At 33.3% G+C, this 23,465-nt stretch overlaps 2 long non-coding RNA genes and 1 other non-coding gene across 3 annotated transcripts; all 3 read right to left on the bottom strand.

The window, feature by feature from the left end:
- Window positions 1–7,142: 7,142 nt before the first annotated feature.
- Window positions 7,143–7,554, bottom strand: LOC141704688 (uncharacterized). Its single transcript, XR_012568036.1, has 3 exons — window positions 7,497–7,554; window positions 7,372–7,418; window positions 7,143–7,225 (listed from the first exon to the last, which is right to left on the bottom strand). It is a non-coding gene; the product is annotated as an uncharacterized LOC141704688 (long non-coding RNA).
- A 4,475-nt stretch (window positions 7,555–12,029) lies between these two features.
- On the bottom strand, window positions 12,030–12,136 carry LOC141704693 (small nucleolar RNA R71). Its single transcript, XR_012568040.1, has one exon. It is a non-coding gene; the product is annotated as a small nucleolar RNA R71 (small nucleolar RNA).
- A 3,350-nt stretch (window positions 12,137–15,486) lies between these two features.
- LOC141704690 (uncharacterized) lies at window positions 15,487–16,488 on the bottom strand. The gene is made up of 2 exons (XR_012568038.1): window positions 16,151–16,488; window positions 15,487–16,042 (listed from the first exon to the last, which is right to left on the bottom strand). It is a non-coding gene; the product is annotated as an uncharacterized LOC141704690 (long non-coding RNA).
- Between the last annotated feature and the right edge of the window lie 6,977 nt (window positions 16,489–23,465).

Raw genomic sequence — 23,465 nt, forward strand, 5'->3', positions numbered from 1 at the left:
TGTAATGAAAATAATATTAATAATTATGAAATATGATATTTAATTATTTTGTTGTGTTAATTATTTATATAACATAAATTATATATTGATTAGTGACACAAAATCATACTAATAAAAATTATGTGTTGTAGTAGATTTTTGGCAGAAACTTAGCAGAATGTACCGGGAAGTTACTGCATTTGACAAATATGGGTTACAGTTAAATTTGACTTCCTACGGTCAATTTTATATTTTTTACTGCTTTCGGTCAAATTTATAAATTTGACGAAATTCGGTCAAATTTGCTTTACGTTATGCGGCAAATTCACAATTTTTCAAATTTTAAATTTTTTAGCGGCACAATTCAAAAAAATTCAAATTTTAGGCGCCAATTTAAAAAAAATTCAAATTTCAAATTTGTCAAACATTTGGTCAAATTCAATCGGTCAATTTTAGGCAGTCAAATTTGATCGGTCAAATTTATGTTAAATTTGACCGATTTTGCTAAATTTGACCAGTCTAAAAAAGACCGACACAATTCGGTCAAATTTAACTAAATATGACCTCCGGTGGTCAAATTTAGCAAAATATGACCGAAAATTTTCGGTCAAATTTAGCCGTTTTTGTTGTAGTGCTAGCACACAGGTCCTGCGAGGGATTTTTGTTTATTTGGTACTCTAGACACATTGGCCCTACGAGGGATTATTTAGTTTATTTGGTCTTCTAGTCACATTGACCCGTCGAGGGATTGGTTTAGTTTATTTGGTATCTAGGAATACTGGCTCCTCGCGGAATGGGTTTTGTTTTTTTATGCTTTAGGCATATTGGCCCTTCGAGGGATTGCTTCAGTTTATTTGGTGCTCAAGGCACATTGGTCATTCGTGGGAATGGTTTAGTTATTTAATGCTCTAAGAGCTTTGGTTTAGTTTATCGGATACTCTAGGCATACTCGCCCTTCGCGAGATTTGATTAGATTTGAATATAGTTTGACTTTGGATACACTTTTTATTTTGTTGAGGATTGGATACAGTTTATTGACTTTGATTTATTTATTTGGAGTTTTTTTGGATTGGTTATTGTATTTGATTTTAAATTGGATATAGTTTTGATGGTTTCGTATTTGTTTTATTTTTAAGTTGTTTTGGTTATTGGATAACATCGATGGTTCTTTTTCTCTGGCTAACTGGATTTCTAATTAATTCTGATTTCAGTTTAGCTACACTTGGATTGCTCTGTTTTCTTTAGTGTTGTTGCATTTTTGAAGATTTCTTTTATGTTTGTTTGCTTTAGATTCTCTTGGGTGCTTTTTGTTATTTTGGATTCGTGACTCTATTTTTGGATTCGCTTGGATACTCTTATTTTCTCTATTATAGTTTTAAATCGTTTGGTTGCAGTTTTGAATTATTTTGTTATGTGGCTCTGTTTTTTGTTTGGGAACCTCTTAATTCACGATCATGAGTTTGAGGTTGAATGTTAAATTATGTAATATTATTATAATTGGATAGTATTATTAATATAATAGTTTTTTGTTAGAATGTTTTTTTTTATTATTTATTTGGTTGTTTGCTATATAAACCCCCTCTTTCATCGTAATCGTTGTTTTTGGGGGAGTGATGTAAAAGATGCGCAATACTAAATTTTATTTAGGATAGTTAATTTCACTTTGCATCTCTTTGATTTTAACATCATGCGGCTTGGCTTAAGAACTTTAATTACATTCTCTATGCATCCCTTAGGTTTCTATATCCTTAACCACTCGTGGACCGATTTTCTGTTAATTTTAACCGTTAAGTAACACTTGATTAAGGGTAAAACAGAGATAAAACATTTTTTTATTCCTATTCAATCGTTACTCTACGATCAAAATTGACTATAACTTGGCTAAAAGATGGTTACGGTAAGAGTATATAAAGCTAAAAGATACATATATATTGCATAAAGTTATTAACCCAATTTGTGTTAAACTGAAATGAAGGAACGCAAAGTAAAATTAACATTGGAAATGCATATAATGATAATGTAATTAATGTAAAACTTGACTTTGACAATTATTTTTCTTGAATATTTGTGAACAAACTCTAGTTGTCCTTGCTGTAAAAGTTGTACACAGTGCTTCAGCAGATTAACGTACGGAATGCATATAAAATAGGCTCAGAAAAACCATAGCACACAAGCTTATCATTTTTTTTAAACTTGTGCCCAACCTAAATGTAAACATTTGGAAGGGATGGAGGGAGTACTACTTTATAAACAAAAATAGTCAACAAATATTTTAATTTATAAAAAAGGAAATTTTAAAAATTATATTTTTAACTAGCCATCTAAATCTATACGGGTGTACGTAAAAGTAAAATAAAACAGTGGAAGTAGTTATATCTAGAAGTATATAACTGAATATGCAACAGATATATTCGCATGATTCACATAAATTCACAATATTTAATATTCTAATATATTGAGACTCATATAATGGTGGTGGTCTTCAAGCTACAGGCTAGAAAGTCAGCTTCATATATATGTATCGCAACTGTTAAAAAAGAGGAAAAAACCAGTTGAAAGTATTCCCTATATTGCTTAATAATCCCCCGGGCCACAGCCACACTACTGAACTTTAACCATACCACGCTTAGTATATATATAGTCAAACGTAACAACTAACACACAGCAAGCAGATGAATGCATGCAAGTTGATGAACATAATATTCATCTAAGATTGTTAACAATATCCATGGAAATCGCTAATTAACCCACAAATCACTCGTTGTCTTCTGCATGCTATAGGGAATTAGACTACATATACATAAAAAATTAAACTCTCCCCCCACACACAGTTTGCTGTTTGGCTGTATAAGCTTGTATGATTGTAAAAAATATATATATTAAACATTATTTATGGAAGGGATCAATAATAAGATTTTGCTATTAACATTTGAAATGAATCTATACAGTGCTACTAAAGAATGTTTTTATTTACACAAGAACAACAGAGAGATTGAGAGAGATAAATATTAATTCATGGTTGCAAGTGATGTCTGCTGTTCATGAAAATTCAGGAACACCTTGTTTAAGTGAAATAGGTTCGTTTTTTTAAAGGAGCTGATATTGAACATGAAAATTAGTTTCAATGATCATAAATGAGCTGTGTCGAGCATTTTGTTTGTTGGCTCACAATGCTAGTTAAACTCTAAATAACTTTGAGATCGGCTCGAACTCAGCTAACTCAACTAGGCTTGTATAATATTTATCTAGATTCCCTACAGCAAAACAGAATAAAACTGACCACACATTGTAGAAATTTAGGTGGGACGTAAGCAACCATCTTTTGGTCAATTAAGAGGGTTAAACTGGATCAAATGTTATAACCAACCAGGCTTAAACCGATCACATAAAGTGGATGGTTTTAGCTTTTTAACAGACCTATTTGCCATAAAACCACCAATTCCGGCCGTTTAAACTGTTTTTAGTAGTGATTACAAAATAAAATTATTATTAATCACTTTAATGTTTTCACTAGTACATTTTTTTCATCATTTATTAATAATTTATAATTTTTTATATTTATAAATTAACACTTAGTTTTTTTTATAAAAGAACTATCAAACATTTTTTTATCACGATAAAAAGAACTATCAAACGTATTGTTATCACCATTCTTGACATTTTTAAAAGTGCCATCAAATTAAACTTGTAATTTACAATAATTATAGTTATACATATATAAAAAATTAAAAAAATTATAAAATTTTGACATAAATAATTTAAAAGTTAACTTACGATTTCTAAAGTGTCTCAATAATTTAAAATAATATTGGATATGTTCTCAAAACTCGACTTAAAAATCAAAATGATATAGACTATAAGAAAAATGTAGAGTATGAGTGTGTATATGGTTATAAAATAAATACTATTATTTGATCTCGATGTTACGTGTAAAAATATAAAAGATACTATTTTAAGGTTAGTCGAGTAAAAAATATGTATGAACTATTAATGTAAAACTTGACTTTCACTACAAAAAAATGGGTAAGTACAACCGGATGAAAATTGGTTGTATTTAATTAAATAGAACCGTTTCCAGTTGTATTTAACTAAATACAACCGGTTTTTCAGAAGTACTGATTAAAATACTAATTGACTGTTAAAATAGCAAACCAAATATATTCTAATCTTCAAATAATTTTTAAAAAAAAATCGGAAAGTACTAAATACAACCGAACACAATCATATTAGATAAAAACAACCGAATTTATTTGAAATTATAATTTTCATAAAGGCGGGAAATTTTCACCCACTTTTGCAACTAAATTTTTTTTAAATGCAGAAAATTTTCCGCAATATTTTAAGGTTACTCTAATCTACAATTCCATAATATATTTTTAAAAAAAATCTTATTTTGTATAAAAATTTAAACATAATATTTTAGTTTAAAAGAAAAAAATATTAAAATAATTTATGAAATTATATTTTATGGGAGCATAATTAAAATGTGTGTCGAACACTGTCCCCCAATGTAAAAAAATGGAGGGCCGAAGGGAGTACAATTTAATATTTTTATTATCATCGTATATTATTTAAGATGTTTAATTCGTAATTAAAATAAAATGCATCTGTAAAATATGAATGAATAAATTATATTAAAATGTTATTTAATTGATTGAAAAGGTAGAGTACTGAAAATATTAAGTGTGTTATTCTGAAATAATTTTAAATAGAGTGATAATTTATGTTGAACTAAAAAAAGATAATATAATTAAATAAGTTTCATGAAAATCGAATCCAAAACTCGAAAACTTGAAAACTCAATAATAAACCTAATAGGCTCGAAAGATTGGTAAGCTCGAAAACTCGTTAAAAACTCAATAAGCTCGAAAACTCGATAAAAAACTTGCGAACAACTCGAACTCGACTCATTTATTTTACTGGTCGAGTTGGAACATAAATTGCAGGTTCAATTATTTTGGGCTCGACTCGATTAAGTTAAAGCTCGAACTCGAATATGATAAGCACCCTCGACTCGACTTTAATTACGCCCCTATCCTTGGTGAGAGATTATTTGTTCTCTCCTTTATTTTAAGTGTTGATTTTGATTTCGTGATGAAATTTTCTATTAGATTGCAATTATAGTTGATCGCTTAAACGATAATTATAAATCCTATTTGATAACCCGTATGAAATACGGGTCTGAGATTAAAAATATCAAATTAGTATTTGTAGAGGATTGTAGCTCAAAACTCGTGTGAAATACAGATCTAAATTAAAATATTAGATATTAAATTGATACTTGTAAAAAAAAATTGAACATGATCAAAATGTATAATAAATAATAACTATTAAATTAAGTAGTTAAAAATAATCCAATGAAGGTGTGGTTATGAAATTTTAAAATTGTTAGATTTAAAAATTATTATAAATTTAGAAAAATACTTACTTATTTGAGGAGAATCGATATGGATGAAGCCTCCTTTGCAACATCTAAAGCCTCATTTGCAACAAATTAAAATTTGAAAGTCCTTTGCGACCTCTTAAGCCTCTTTAAGCTAGGGTTCAACCTAATTGGGATTTGAACTAATTGCAAGATTAAGAATATATGGTTTTATTTTGGGCGTTTAAATTTAGGGTTCTTTATTGAGAGTTTTTGAAAATTTAAATGGGAAAGTATGGTGAGGGAGTGTGAGGAGCGGGGAAAATAATATGTCTAAAATAGGGGGAAATAAAAATAAAAATGGTAAAATTTGACTAAGTAAGGGAAAGTGGGGAAAAGAGATTTACATCTTTTTTTGTTTTTTTAAAGAAAGTACTTATGACATCTATTACAAATTGAACTAGTTTACTAAGCCGCGATTCGTAGCAGCCTTCTAAAATAATATTTTACTTCTTTCATTTTGTATTTTTTTTCGATATTCGTCCTTTCGAAATTATTAATAATAAATAAATGTAATAGATTAAGAAGTTTGAAAAGCATTTCTCTCGTTAAACATTATCGCTCTTTCATTATTCACAAATTTAATATCATATACTTATATTATTTATTTATCTCGTTAAACATAATAATTTTTTCATTATTCACTAGTACAGACTGGACTTTTAGCGTCGGTCAAAACAGCACTAAGGTGTCGGTCAAGTGGCGAAGTAAGTGTGGGGGACGCTATATGTATGGACCTACAGCGTCGGTTAAACAAGCGACACACAAACATTAATTGCGTCGGTTAAGAGACACATGTCGTAGGGTCATCAACCGACGCTATAGGTTGACTTATGGCATCGGTGTTATATATATAACCGAAGCTATTTATTGCCTTGATACACGTCGGTTGGACAAAATGTCGACGCTCTTGGTTTGATGAATTGCATCGATCAGCTTAAATGCCGACGTTGTTGGTTCTCACCTGTTGCGTCTGTTCACTAATATGTCGATGCATCAGTTGTTCATGATATACGTCGTGTTATTTAACCGACGCTATTGCTTCTCACCAAATGCATCAGTTAGCAGAAATGTCAACGCACTTGCTTCTCATTAGTAGCGTCGGGTCGCAATAATGCCGACGCTTTTTGTCACAAAAAAATTAATTTTTTCCCTGTTTTCTATTGATATTTTAAATATTTTCTATAAACTTGTTTCATTATACAATTAATACTAATATCCCAAAAATACAGTATAACGGAAAATTAAATTGTACAACTTAAAATTATATATTACAATAAATTTAGAAAATTTTGCAATGGCACTTGAAAGAAAAGTATATATTTAATTACAAATACCATCCAACTCTTTCTATTATGGTTCCCTTACATATAAAATAACACATACTTCAAAATCTTCAAGTCCCTCTTTTCTTTCTGCAAATCGAGATCACAAAACTACATCTTGTCTTTCAACACGAACATGAGATGCTTTTAAATGCTTGACCATCTGTCCTCATTTTTCTCTGAAATTTTCAAAAAATATTAAATTCACAATCATGCAAATTATAACCAACACAAAGGTTATATATTTCAATTAAATGTTTGAAATAGCAAGGTAAAATATGGTTTTATGCTTCTTTACACATATTGTAAACAAATAAAATCAACCAACACATCCAATTATAAAATGGTTATATGCTTCTACCAAGTACTTATAGCACAAATAGAGGATCTAAAAGTTTCAAAAAATTACTTGTTACAAACATTCTAAAGTAAAAAATTGTGCCCAAAGCTCTCGTATCTCTTTAATTTCCTTTTTGGTATAGTTCCTTGAACCAAGACCCTTCAAAATATATATGAAAGATAAAGTATTAAAAAAATCTCTACTTGATCAATATTTGTAAAATAATGTTGAGATTATTTTTTCTTACCACTTTCCAATTTGTGGTGAAATTTTTTTAAGAAAGCATGATTATGTCGTGCATGTACCTCATAACGAAAAAATCACACTCCGTGCCTCCTTCTTGTTGAGGACACTACGCATAAAGCAACATCATTTTTCAAGTTCTGTATAAATAAGCAAAAAAAAGATCAAACATGTAAACAAGTAATACCTGAACCTCAGAATGATGTCAGAGAAATTCTTTTCTATTATTCATTAATCCACCTTCTTGTACGTATAATTTAAACGTCCTGTGAATTAAGCATACATCAATATTCACATTTATTATGAAATTAGAACCATACGTTATGCAAAACTAAAATTCATATTTAACTTACATCCGGGAAGGTGTTGTCAAGCGTATTTTCCGTTCTCGTTTCAATGGATCAAACACATATATAGCACTTTTTTTGAGACAAAAGAGGAGCAACATCGAATGGTTGCTACAATGATACAAATATATGTAATAAATATTTTGGATTACACTAGTAATAAAATTAGTGATAGAGACTTATTTTGTTCTTATTCTTGGATGTATGGTGCTAGGATAAAAGGTTTATTTTTATTTTCTTCCAAAATATTTGTCATGTAATCAGCTGCTTCCTGTTGACATTGATAGTCACGATTATGTGTTATGGCTAATCTAGATGGCAACATGAATCCAAATATATCTTTGCACAAAGTGCTAAAGTACCTACAAAAATTACATATCAGAATAAGAATGTGTGTTGATAGATTTTAAAGTAATTAAGGAAGAAAAAACTTGTTCTTACTTTAGAAATTTTTCCAAAATGGATATGTTTAACCAACTCATTTTCAAATTGATCAACATCTTCAGGCGTGATGTATATTGGATCCTCTCCATTTTCTTCATACTTAAATACCTCACTTTTTTTAGTGGAAGGCCTCTTATTAAGCAAGAAACGTAGAGATCGACAATGCTCACTTGAGTGTATGTCATCATCAAGCAATGGTGTGGTTTTCTTTAGAGGAGTCACTGAACCTTTGCTTTCAACTTTTTTTGGCACCTAAACATTTTTCTTGAGGCTAGTCCCTCCTTATTCTTCTCCAATAATATCGGCTCCTATAGTCAAAGACAATTACAAATATGAAAAACTGCAATTAAACGAGAGAACAAAATTCTTGAATAAACTTTCACCTCACAAGACATATACCTGTCCTAATGTCACAAGATCCTTCGGCCATTAAACAAAGCTACCCACTGCATTTCCTACCGTCTCATGTTCATCACATGGCACAGGAAGTGGAGTTAGTTGATATTCAGCTACAACATCATCAACTGATACTTTGACATTGTGAGGCACAATCGGGCTATTATGAATCATATTACCCCCCCCCCACTATTTAATGGAAAAACAGTCCCCCTTGATGCAATAACTCTCCCTTTCTCCAGATGTATCACCCAAAGACAACAAAGTGTTGTAGCCTGAAATGCATAAATTAGCATATATACAAATAAAATATGTCAAACAGCTAGAATCCTCTTTGTAAATTAAGAATTAATATTTAACCTTGGAGTTTAGATATGCCTCGAATTGCAATCGGTAGTAGATGTTACATTAACATGTGACAATCATGTGACTTCATACCGACCAGCTTCAAATCTTTCATTGAGACAAAGTTTTTAGGGTTTGAGGAATATCCAGATGGAACTTTCACGCCAGATAAACACTCACAAAAGCTAATTTTCTCTTTCCTTGATAATGTATAACACGCTGGAGGTAGATATGCACGTTTACCAGATTGTTTTACTGTTAACTATGTTCGTACACCCATCTCTTGCAGGTCTAATCTGGCTTTCACCCCATCCTTTGTCTTACCAGGTATATTCAAAAGTGTTCCGGTAATGCTTTCACAAACATTTTTTTCGATATGCATAAAATCAAGATAGTGTCTAACTTGCAAGTGCTCTCAATATGGAAGATCCCAAAATATAGATCTTTTATTCCAAATGCTACTAGTGGTTGGCTTTTTATACAGTTTCCCAAGTACAACATCAATATTTTTAACTCGTTCAAACACCTTCTTCCCGGTTAAAGGCAAACGAGCCACTCGAGTCTCGATAGTCCCATCAAAAGATCTTTTCCTCTTACGATAAGGGTGAGCAAGGGGAAGAAATGTACAATGACCCATGTATACATTTTTTTTGCAATTTTTTAGACAAATGTCAATAGTAGCATCTTCACAAATCGAACATGCATTAGCTCCTTTAATACTGTACCATGAAAGGTTTCCATAGCCATGAAAATCACTTATGGTGCAAAAAATCATGGCACGCATGGTAAAATCTGCTTGCTTGTATGCATCATACACCCTCTTGCCTTGATCCCACAATAACTTTAGATCTTCAATAAGTGGCTAAAGATATACATATATATTATTTCCGGCTTCTTTAGGACCGGGGATTAGCAATGTCAACATGATCTACTTGCGTTTCATGCAAAACCAATGAGGCAAGTTATAAATTGTTAGAAGAACTGGCCAGGTGCTAAGTTGAGAGCTTATAGTGCAATATGGGTTTATGCCATATGCACAAAGTCCTAGTCAAAGATTTCTAGCTTCTTGACCAAATTCTGGGAACTTTCCATCAATGGTTCTCCACTATGAAGAGTGTTGAGTGGCATTTATGACACTCTATAATGCTCTAATAAGCTTTGGATTGGTGCATTTGTACTCAAGTTGTTAAGTGTTTTAACGTGTTTTCTAGTGTTTTTGCATTTTAGGCATTAATCTATGAATCAGGTGAATTAGCATAGTTTTGGTGCTAATATGGTGTCTAGGTGGTGTTGGAATAAAAGTTCGTTAAAAGCCGGCTCGAAGCTGCAGGATAAAGAAAAAGAAAAGAAGTTATTTCTGGCAGAAGCCCAGCGCGCCCACGCTGAACAAGCGCGCACCCGCGTGCCGCGCCGTGTTGGGATAATAAAATTTTGATTCTATTACAATTCTATTTTCTGGACTCCTGGGTTGATTGGACTGCTATATATTGATAACTCAAGATCGTTTTTTAATAAGGAGACTTACCAGAGCACAAGGTGAAGACAGCAAGAGACCTATAACACAATTCAACAAAGGCGAAGACGATCTAGTTTATTCTTGTGAATCTTTATTTTGAGTTGTAATCTTGGATGCTTGTTTCTTGTTTTGTTGAACCTATACTCTTGTTTGTACTTGGTTTTAATTATTCGTTATAAAGACTATGTTTGATATACCATGCTTTCATTGGAACCCACGTTGATGATGAGTCTGATTATGGGCTAGTCGTTATCGTGGGGTTCTAGCGGATTTATTTATGGATTTCTTTATTTAAATTGTTTAATGCCTTAGCATGTGGTGATTGTATGATATCCTAGTATTGGTTGTGCGTATTCATCTTATGAGCGTCGTGAACTTATAAGATAGTGTGTTAATTCTTAATGAAGTGAAAGTAATTTAAGGCTTTAGAACTTGTCATGCTAGCATACGTTCATGTATTTGATATGCATGAATTGTAGGTAATTTTAACCATCTTGTTTTCCCTATATAATCAAGATAGATAATTTGTGTTTAAACCGTTATATTGTCAAATTCTATAAACATATAGGGTCTCAATATAATTGGTGTCTATTCAGCTTCTATCTCTTTTGTGGATGTCTGGTAGTATGGTACTCGTGCAACGAAAGTTGGCGTTTATCAGTTTCGTGTAGTCTGATTAGTGTCATCACCATTGCATGTTAAGGTTGAGAACAATAAGGCTATTGAATGAAGTATCTAATGAAGTTAGAATCTCATGTTGTCATATATATTAATTCAGTCAATCTTATTCTCGTAGTTAAAATAGTTAGCGTAAGTATTAGTTATAAATAATCTCAATTTGTTATCGTCTTAGCATTGAATAATAACCATACATTGTTGCTTAAGTGCGTAAATTAATTAGTTAACCTATACAGTCTCTGTGGGAACGAACTAGAAAAGATTCTATACTACTTGTGAACTCGTATACTTGCGTGTATTATTAGCGCGTGTTTAGCGACTAACAAGTTTTTGGCACCGCTGCCTGGGACTGTAGTGTTAATTGATAGTTTATGTGATTTCCATCAGTGGTCGTTAAAGTTCATTGACTCAGATATTGTTACTTATCTGTTTCCTTGTTTTATTTCAGGTGTTCTAGCGAGGGTGTATGCATACATGTTCGCGTACTCGTAAGAGAACACTGGATAAAGCCGAGGAAGAACTTGTGGTAGTTTGTAAGGAAGATTTTGAGGAAGAAAAGAAGTTTGAAGAAGAATAGAAAGTTGAAGAACCAGCTTTAGTAGAGATGGGTGATCAAGCGGAAAATCCGAAGGCTTTGATGGACTACTCTCAGCCTAAGATTAATGACATTCAGTCAAGCATCATCAGACCAGCCATCAGGGCTAAAACTTTTGAGATCAAGTCAAGCACGATTCAGATGATACAGAACTCAGTTCAGTTTGGGAATTCTCCTACTAAAGACCCCAACATGCACATCAGTGATTTCATCGAGATATGCGACACTTTCAAATTCAATGATGAGACCGAAGATGCTATCAAGTTACGCCTTTTCCCATTCTCCCTGAGGGACAAGGATAAGTGTTGGTTACACTCTTTGCCAGCAGGATCTATCACCACTTGGGAGGATCTCGCGCAAAAGTTTTTAACTAAATTCTTCCACATGGCGAAGACTGCTGTAATCACGAATGCTCTTACCCAGTTTGCTCAGCAAACAGGAGAATCTCTGTGTGAGGCTTGGGATCGATATAAGGAGATGCTAAGGAAGTTCCCACACCATGGCATGCCTGATTGGATGATTATCAACTATTTCTACAATAGATTGGGTGCTACGTCTAGACCCATGCTTGATGCAGCATTAGGAGGAGCCCTGTGGGCTAAAAGCTACGATGAAGCTTATCAACTTATTGAACTGATGGCTGCTAATGAGTACCAGAATCCTTCCCAGAGACTAATACAAGGGAAAGTTGCAGGAATTCTGGAGTTGGACGCAGTAACTGCTATCGCTGCTCAACTTAAGGCTTTGATGATGAAGGTGGACACTTTGGCTAATTATGGAGTTAATCAAATCGCTACTGTCTATGAGCTATGTGATGGTGCCCATGATACTGATCAGTGCATAATTTCTAGTGAATCAGCTCAGTTCGTGAGCAACTTCCAGCGATCGCAGCAACCAGTGCCATCCACCTATCATCCCAACAACTACAATCATCCGAATTTCAGTTGGAGTAATGCTCAGAATGCGGTTCAACACCCTTATCAGCAATACCCAGCTAAGCAGTATAACCCTCCTGGTTTTTAGCAACCACGGTATGCACCTAGACAGCAACTCCAGTTGTAACAAGCTAATGAAAAATCTGAATTATAGGAGTTGAAGCTTATGTGCAAAAGTCAAGTTGTTTCTATAAAGACCTTGGAAAATTAAATTGGGCAAATTGTCAATGCCTTGCTAAATTATCAGCCCGGTACACTACCTAGTGACACTGAAGTGCCAGGAAGGAAAGAAGCTAAAGAACAGGTAAAGGCAATCACTTTAAGGTCTGGAAAGGTTGCGAATCCCGAACAAACTCAAGAGTTGACTGTAGAAGCTGAGGCTGAGAAAGAGATCGAGCAACATGAGAAAGATGTGGAACCAAGGAAAACTACTATTGAGCACACTCCGCCTGAGAGTAATACATGGGAGAAACAGATCTATCCTCCACCACCTTTTCCCAAGCGGCTACAGAAGAAAAAGCTAGATAAGCAATTCGAGAAGTTTCTGGAGGTGTTCAAGAAACTTCATATCAACATACCTTTTGCCGAGGCTCTTGAGCAGATGCCTATTTATGCAAAGTTTATGAAAGGTATTCTTTCTCGGAAGGTGAAGCTAGATGATTTAGAGACAGTCGCTATCACGGAGGAATGCAGTGTTGTGCTGCAACAGAAGTGCCTCCGAAGCTTAAAGATCCAGGAAGCTTTACTATTCTGTGCACTATTGGAAAAGTGTCTTTTGACAGATGCTTATGTGACTTGGGAGCTAGCATTAATTTGATGCCCTTGTCAATCTTCAAGCAGTTGGACTTACCTGATCCCAAACCGACTTATATGACCTTGCAGTTGGCCGACCGTTCTATTATATATCCGTGAGGTATCATGGAGGATGTCTTGGTCAAGGTTGATAAACTCATCTTCCCTGCTGATTTTGTAATTCTTGATTTCGAGGAGGATAAGAAGATTCCCATAATCTTGGGAAGACCTTTTCTGGCGACAGGCCGCACCTTGATAGATGTGCAGAAGGGTGAGCTCACCATGCGAGTTCTGGATCAGGATGTCACTTTTAATATGTTCAATGCTATGAAATTCCCTACTGATAATAAGGAGTGCTTAAAAATGGAGTTGGTCGACTCGGTGGTAACATCGGAACTTGATCAATTGCTAAGGTCTGATGCCTTAGAGAAAGCCTTGTTGGGGAATTCAGATAGTGAAGATGATGAAGGGGAAGAACAATTGTAATATTTGAATGTTTCTCCTTGGAAAAGGAAGATTTATATGCCTTTTGAATCTCTTGCAATGGAGGAATTGAACAAATCTCCAAAACGCCTCAAGCCTTCTATTGAGGAAGCTCCCACTCTTGAGCTTAAGCCTTTACCTGAGCATTTGAGGTATGCGTTTTTAGGTGATGTATCTACTATGCCTGTTATTATTGCATCTAACCTTTCAAGTAGTGACGAGGAAAAGCTTTTGAGGATTCTGAGAGAGTTCAAATCGGCAATTGGATGGACTATAGAAGACATTAAGGGAATCAGCCCTTCTTATTGCATGCATAAAATTCTGTTAAAGGAAGGTAGCAAGCCTACGGTCGAGCAGCAAAGAAGACTTAATCATATCATGAAGGAAGTAGTGAAGAAGGAAATTCTTAAGTGGCTAGATGCAGGGATCATCTACCCTATTTCTGATAGTTCATGGGTAAGCCCGGTTCAATGTGTGCCGAAGAAAGGTGGAATTACTGTGGTAGCAAATGAGAAGAATGAGCTTATTCCTACAAGGACAATCACGGGGTGGAGAGTTTGCATGGACTACAGAAAGCTGAACAAAGCCACTAGGAAGGATCACTTCCCTTTGCCCTTCATTGATTAGATGCTCGACAGGTTGGCCGGTCATGAGTACTATTGTCTTCTGGATGGCTATTCGGGTTACAATCAAATTTGTATCGCTCCAAAAGATCAGGAGAAAACTACCTTCACTTGTCCATTTCGACTAATGATAGAGTGATATTTTTGATACAAATTTTTAAATTAGTGACTCATCTGAGTCAGTTTTGTAATCAGTGACTTACTTGATACATTTGCACGCAGTAAGTGACTTACTTGATGTTTAACCTGTTATATTTATAAATTCAACACTTAGTTTTTTTTATAAAAGAACTATCAAACATATTTTTATCACGTAAAAAGAACTATCAAACGTATTGTTATCACCATTCTTGACATTGTTTAAAGTACCCTCAAATAAAACTTGTAATTTGCATTAATTATAGATATATATATATATATTAAAAATTTTGACATCGACAATTTGAAAGGTAACTTACGATTTCTAAAGTGTCTCAATAATTTAAAATAATATTGGATATGTTCTCAAAACTCTGACTTAAAAATTAAAATGATATAGACTATAAGAAAAATGTAGAGTATGAGTGTGTATATGGTTATAAGATAAATACCATTATTTGATCTCAATGTTATGTGTAAAAATATAAAATATACTCCCTTACTTCCCATTTGTTTACACTTTTTTTTATGTCACTACCAATTATTTATATTTCAAAATTTTTCAAAAATAGTTAAATTTTTATAATTTTTAAAATAATCACATCTACTACATATGCTAGGGATGGAGGGAGTACTCCTTCAACAATAGTCTAGTAAAAAATATGTATGAACTATTAATGTAAAACTTGATTTTGACAATTATTCTGCTTGATTATATGTGAACAACCTCGAGTTGTCCTTGCTGTAAAAGTGGTACACAGTGCTGCTGACAACCATTACTATTAAAATAAGAATCTGTAACTATTATAATAATATTAATTTGTTATAGAACTGTTGAATATAAAAGCAGCAAATGAAGGTACCTAATGCATATAAAATAGGCTCTGAAAAACCATAGCACACAACCTGACTTGTATATAAATTACTCGAGGGATCAATTATTACAAAGAGGGAGGTTATAGATACCTTCCCGAGCACACTTTATTCTGTGGTGATCTCTCTTATAACACAAAGCTTGGCGAAGAACAAACACACTGATACAAATAGTAAAGTACGTAGTACATTTATTTTGATAGAATGCTACATGCATCCATCAATATTATTTGTTTTATTCATTACATCTATTAAGTGATGTATATTAAATACATCTTAGATGTTTAAATCAACCGGAAAGGACCAAGGATCATGGTGACACCATTCAACGAGTTAGCTACGATCCCAGTTACGGTAGCTACAAGATTTCCAACGGCGGGGAGGGTGGTGTTGCAGTTAGACAGAGGGGTGGTAACAACTACTCTACATTGGCCAGAGCCAAACAACAGAGAAATAATGTTGGTTAAAAGGCTTAGTACAGAACGGATAATCAAGGTAAAACCCCCTTGTGCATTTGTTGTTGTATTTGCCAAAGTTGTATTTCCGCAGCGCAGTTCCACCGACGCATCTGCATGTTCAAGTACGTGCGTTAACAACGACATACAAATTAAATATTGGTCTTTTATCTATATATAAATTATAGTTGAAGTGCACTGCATATTATATGTGTACTCACTAGGGAAAGGTGGGGGCATAGTCCCATTCATGGGAAGGGTGGTATTGACGGCACAAGAGACGACCCCGCTGGCTGTGATGGTAACGGTCGGTAAAAGGCTTTGAGCTTCAACAGAGGACGGAGCCGCCATGAATGCGGAAATCAAAACCAAGAGGCTGAGGAAGACAGAGCTGTTAAGGGAGGCCATTGATGAGTTTCCAACTTGAAAATGAGGAAAAACTAAAAGGTGTTTATATGTTGTTTTGATGGGAATTTCAGTATTGTGGACATGCTTATTTATACTACTCTATCTGGGCTAGTGACAGGGTTGGCTGACATCAAAGCAGTCACGTACTGTTGTCTTTCAATAGGGGTCATAGTTTGAACAATATTGTCGTCTAAGGGCATGCCATGACAACTGGTGATGCAAATGACAAAATTGCCGCCCTCTATTCCCTGATCACTTTCAATTCAAATGAGGGTTTATCTAGGGCACAAATTAGACCCTTGCTTTTATGCAATTTTATTGAGCTGACTTATTGTTATTGATGGTGTTTTTTGTGCATATAATTATTAATAGAAGTCAAGTGTTTTTTTATGGTGTTTTTGTGTTTTTTGTAAAGTTCAAGGTTTTACATGATAAAAGTCGATTAATAATATTTGTCTGCTGGGTCTGGGGTGTCGATCCTGTATATTGTATATGAGAAAATATTATACTTGCTACCATCAATCACCTAACTATTTTATTTAAAATAAATAAAACTTCACATATATACGGGAAAAAGTTTACTAATGTTGCAGAGTAATAAAATATAAAGGCCAGTGTTAGCCAAAATATCGGAAAATGGAGAGTTATCGATATTATTATCTAGAATAGGTGATTTTTCGCAGATTTGGTCAAAAACGAGTCAAAATCGGACGACGTCGGAGCTCTGATGGACAAAACTTGGAGTACTTGTTGAAATATGGTACTCTATAACAACCAATTTCAAAATTATTATAATATCTTTCAATTTTTTTATTGTTTACCCTCGATTGTAATGAATTTGGAAAATCATGACAGTATATCCGATATTTTGTTAAATTTACAGTTTTGTGTACAGTTTTGAGCATTAGCATGCACAATTTTCTCATCCTCTAGAAAAGCTTCTTGTAACGACCGAGAAATTACATTTGTATTATATTATAATAATGATAAATTATGTGTATTATTATGTGATTAAATGTGTTAAGTCATTAAACCCTAACTGCTATGTGTTATGTGTTGGCTGTTTTGATCCAAACGTGTTTTGGATATTTATTGAGCATTTTATCGTCAGTTAAATATTTTATATCAAAACTCGTACAGCTCAAAACTATGTTTTAAAAGCCCGTATATCAAATAAAATCATTGGCCCTATTTTATTTAAAAATGCCATATACCATATCGCTATTCTGAACCCCTAGACGTTTTGCAAATTGACCTTTTTCGCGAAAAACGACTTTTCCGGACCCCTTCGGGTACCAAAAACCCCACAAAAATTTCATTTTTATTTTTATATGATATGAAATTATCATATATCATTTTTCTTTGTATTTTTGTAATATTCACAATTTTTGGGAATTTTTTAGCATTTATTTTGTATTTATTGGATATTTAAAAATTCAATATTAATACCCAAAAATTATAAAAATTTGGGCCAAATATTTTTATTAGGAGTGTAATTAGACCCTTAATTTTACTTAGGGGTATTATTTTCATAAATATAAAAACCTGATTTACTATTAATTAAATCAGTTAAATATAATTAAAAATCACGAAAATAAAAAGAAAATTAGAAAGGGAATTAGGGTTAGGGTTTGTGAAGAACAGAGCAGGAGGATCAAAGCTGATTTTCATCGTGATTCCGGAGTCCAAATCGAGCGTGTGAGACTCATTTTAGAAGCTTATGATCTGTAGTTTTCGATTATGTAATTATTTTTGATGTTTGATTGATTGAATTGAAATTTGTATTTTCGGGTTTAATTTCTTAAATTCGGGTTTGCAGTTCTGTTAATTGTTTGATGATTCTGTTAGCATAGACGTTTAGATCGTCGGATAGGGAGTCGATTGGCACCGGTTTCGCGTTCGTTGGCTTCCGTTTCGTGCTCGCCGGAGAACGCCGCCGCCGTGTTCTTCGTGTTTCCGGCCGCGTTTCGTCGAGAGGAGGACGAGGGAAGGAGGAGAAAGGTGCTGGGAGCGTTGTGGATTGAAACCCCAGAAGAATCGTGCCTGAAAAACGGAGTTTCGTCGTGGATTGGCCGCTGGAAAGCAGCCCGCCGGCGTCGGGTTCTGGGTTGCAGGGTTCGTTCTTCGTGACCCGTTAACCCGAGGTCGACCCGGTTTGCAACCCGGAAACGACCCGGGTTTGATCCTTCAGAACCCAAACTCTGTTCTGATTTTGTGTTTTTGAGTAATTAATTATTTATTTATATTTTAGTAGTTAAAATCAGTTTTTAATAATTCTAAAAATTAATTAAAAATTAGTTTTAAATTCTGAAAAATAGTATTATTAATTTCTAAATTATTTTATTAAATTATAAATTCGAATTTATTTATTTAATTATTTATTTAATTATTTATCTAATTATTTATTAATTATCCAATTAATTAATAATTGGGTAATTAATTAATAATTAGGTAATTAATTAATAAATAAGAATTAGAAATAATTAAGTAATATGATTAATAATCTAATAATTAATTATTAATGCGAATGGTAATTCAATAATTAGAATTAGTATTCGAGCGATAGTTATTCGAATAATATTGCGGTAATTATTTATAGCGTATAATTAAATATCGGTAACTAATTGATTAGCGAATCGTATGAGTTTCAATAATAATATAATAGTTCGATAATTATGCGAGAATTGCGAGTAGCTCGTAGTTATATGAGTGATTAATCGTTAAGTTGGTTTATAATTCGAGTAATTCGTAGTTATTCGATAAGTAGCGTATCGGTTAATTAAATCGATTGATTATTTGTAAATAATCGATCTGATCGAATAAGTAATAATAATTTGTAATAAATAATAATAATTCCTAATAATTAGGAATTAATTATTTTAAAATACAATAATTATTAATTACTTATTTAAAAATATAATTAAGGATTGTTTAATTATAATTAATTATTTATAAATTAATTATTAATTAATTAAATCTTATTTAATTCATAATAATTCAACCGTTAGTCCGATTTTAGCGAAACGAAGACCCCTAGACTCAGAAAAATGAGACGAATTCAATAAAAATAGTTGTAAGTTATAATTTCTTCCGAAAAAGAGTGGTTTGGTGATAATTAATAGTTCGTAGGTCCTAATAGGGGTATAATTGAGTCGAATAAATCTCGAAAAATTATAATAAAATCAGATAGGACTAGTTAATGCAGGTATGAGTCTAGAATCGATTCTAAAAATAATTATAAGTCTAAAAAAATTGATTATGTGCTTTATGTGCTACGTGCTTTACGTGATTATGTGAATATATGTGTTGTATAAATGTATGTGTATATATGTGAGTCAGATAGAAATGCATGGGTAGACTGATAAGGTTGCGTGATATCAATTCAAGATACACGTATATAGTAAGTTATCTAAATGACTATCTTTCCATGATTGGTTCAGTGTTAGAAAGGCAGAGCAAGCTAGGATCAGAAGACGGTGAGTTGAACCAGGTTAAGTACGCGCAAGGCAAGTTTTTCCCCTATTCTAAATTCAGAATAGTGATTTATATTTCCTTTTATCATATGAGTTACCTTTGATAATCATTATTCATATACACTGTTACCCATTTATTATTGCTTGTTTCAATTTCATTTCGATTCTTGATTCCACCCAATTTATTGAATTCCCTATTCATATTTCAATTCTTTTTACCCTTGTTACATATACTCTGGTATATCCTGGTGTTGGGATATATCAAAAGTATTCCGATTGTTCCGGATGCTAAGCCTTGGACTGGATGGTTACTATACGGGCTGGGTTTTACCCAGACCATTATTTAATAGGCCATAGTTGCCTGAGTACTCTTTATGTTGGTTGGGTCTATGCAGTTGGGTATAGATACACACTATATTCTGACTGATCAGCAGGTTATAGTGCATATGTTGGTTCTTGTTTCCAGTCTTGTTCATTTGGTACTCGCCAGCATTGGCAAATTACTATCCTATACAGATTCAGATGGTTGTTTCAACCAGCAGCTTATTGGTTCACATGTTTCTCTCTTATACTATATATATTGTTGCAGGCTTGTTGAGCAATTTTGGCCCATCCCCTTTTATTGTTATTCCTATTGTTTTACAGTTAAGGTAGAGAATGAAACCCATCAGGACCCGCATAGTCAAGAAGCGAGTCAAGCAGCGGGACCCTCTTATACCAAGAGTGTTCCTTCCCATTCCCGAAGAGAGCTTTGAATTGACAGATCAGGTGTAGCAGGATAAGTAGTAATGTTGGGTTGAATAAAAGTCTTGTGTAGTTTGAATAAAAGTTGTATGGTGAGATTGTAGATAGAATAAAGTTTTGTAACAAAGAGAGTTCTTGAGACAGGTTTTATTTATTTGGGTTTGTAATAAAGTGTAGTATGTGGTTCTTGTTTTCAACTCAGACCTTAAAAGATCCTGAGTAGTATTAGTTCGGGGTAATTATTATATTTATATTCCGCTTGTACAGGTTTAGTTGGTAATTGTTGTTAATAATGCCCCAAATCTATACCCCGGATTTGGATGGTGTTATACTTCTGATGCAAAATCTCAATTTGACATGACTATGCAATCCAACATCGTGATCATGTCATCATATCTTTAGTAGAGTGATCATGTCTTTACTCTTCTCACGTCTCATTATTTCCTTGATATGCTCCAAAAATTCTCATACATTTGTCTCCTCCACTTCGAACAAACTCGGTCTCAATTAGTTATCATCTAGAATAATAATTGCGATGACTTGTTCTATATATCGCCATGGTGGTACTTTTAAAGGGAAAGACTTTGATGGAACTTTGTACTTCACATTCTCGTCTAACATAACTTTTAAGTATAATGGTATCACGAAAACCAGTTCGAACCAACCATGATAAAACTTTTTTAGCATAAATTTGAAATCGCCATCACAAGACTAATGTGTTGTAGCAAGAGACAATGTTATTCATATGATGACTTTAAAACAACTTTATTCCCAAAAGGATATAAGACATACTCCATGTTATTATTTTTGAAGTCTATTGTCTTACCCTAAATTTTGTGACACCAATTCAAATCAAACTGATATGGCGTATTGATTACTAACTCATATGAATTCACGTGAAAATTATAAAAAAACTGCAACATTCTTGTAATTCAAACTAGCAATTAGTCACATAATTTTCACTTAAGGTAGTGACAACTAATAGCTTACTCCAAATAATATTATTTGATGTGACATAAATTTGTAGAGGCAACTTGATTTTATTAACCATATACCTCAAATTAAATTTATCATGATATTTCTAAACTTACCACAATCTCAAAAAATTGGGGACACACCTTACATAATGACTGAATTAAGTTTTAATGTTGCAAATCATAAACCTTTCCATAATTGTTCAAGGATTGATTATGCACGTCTTCAACATGTAGGTAATCATTCTCCTCATCTTCATATACACATCGAAACTCACTTTGTTGTTTTCTTCTTCATCCCCATCCTTGTTGTATTCTTTAATCACATCAATTTTATTACAATCTATAGGCATACAATTTTCAAAATCCAGTGTCCCACACACTTCTCCAACTATCTCTGAACCTTTCAAATCTTTGAAAGAATTTTTCCGCAATTACATAACCAAGCTATTTTCTATCTTCCATATCAAACAAGCCACCCGATTTTTTTGTTGAGCACATTCATCGAACATATTTTAAGGATTATTGGGTTCATATTATTCAACTAAATCATCTTCTTCCTTGCGCTTCATATATCTTGCAATCATAATCCTCCGGTAAAAACATCTTCAACATCAACAGTTTCATCTATCGCCATATTTTGATCGGTTCTTTCTTTTACCTTTTCTTCTGCAAACCAGTTTATCCCACCAAATCACAGCAACACTCTTTAACCTGATAGTTGCCATCTTCACCAGTTTGATCACAGGTAAACCCATAACATCAAAGAATCTATCAACATCAATATGCCAATTCAGGAACTCATCAACTCCTAGAGACCCATAGAATAATGGTATAACAGCCTATATAATATAATTATCATTAAGCCGACAACCAATATTTGACTCCAAGTCAGTATTCTCACCAACATGGTATTTCCTGCTTCGAGGGACTCGATTTCGATCAAATTTCTCATCGCTACGGTGCTTGTTTTTGTTATTCCTTTTGAATGTCAATGTATCGACTCGATCTGCGAAAACCATCAGAGCCACGGTTAAAGCCGTTGTAGCCTCTCAAAGAACTTATTTGATAATTGTTTCTCCCACAGTGAATCAGGTAAAGAAGGGAAAGGAAAAAGCTTGCTTTGATGCAACTGACGCAGAACGAAAGCATAGAAAAAGCAAGCGTTAATCATCGCATGAACTCTTTCACGAGAAATCCTTAAGCACCTTGAATCCACAAGGCAATCCTTGAATCTACAACGGTTTCTTGAACCCATTAGAAAGATAAGAGAAAAACTCCTAGAATTTTAATTTCAATAAAAGATTATTAATATATTCAGTACAAGAAAACGTTAAATAGACATCACACATTAGATATCAGTTACTAATGCCACTAATGTTAAAAGATGTAATAACATCACCCCGCGTTAATCTAATGTCTTTGTTGTTTGAAGACATCAATTCTTTATTAAATGATTTTTAAAATTGGCTAAAAAAATTTAACGAGCGCCCACTTCAGTTTATTTCCCCTTAATCAAAATTGTGGAAATTTTCCCTCTTTGATACCAATTATTTCCCCCACACTCTCTCTCTTTCTCTCTCTCTCTCTCTATCTCTCTCTCGTCTCTCACTTCAATAAATCACTTGAACAACCACTCACCTCTACTCTACTTACCACAACCTGCACTCACTTATGTTCCACTCCCCTCCGCCATGTTCAACTCTATTCGATTTGTCAAAACTCGTCTCACTCACTCGATTCGTTCGAGTAGATACTCAATTCGATTTGTTCGAATCAGTATGCGAGTAAGATAAAAACTTCATGTGTAAAATTGGATTATTAGTTCAATTAAGTTTTAAATTGGGGATTTTTTAAACTGAGAACCCTAATTTCTTTAATCTTTTTTTCTTACTTTTAGTTGGAGATTTGTTTGACTTGATTGAGGATTTGGTTGC

The sequence above is a fragment of the Apium graveolens genome, unplaced genomic scaffold (genome assembly GCF_009905375.1).
Source record: "Apium graveolens cultivar Ventura unplaced genomic scaffold, ASM990537v1 ctg8133, whole genome shotgun sequence".
NCBI lineage: Eukaryota > Viridiplantae > Streptophyta > Magnoliopsida > Apiales > Apiaceae > Apium > Apium graveolens.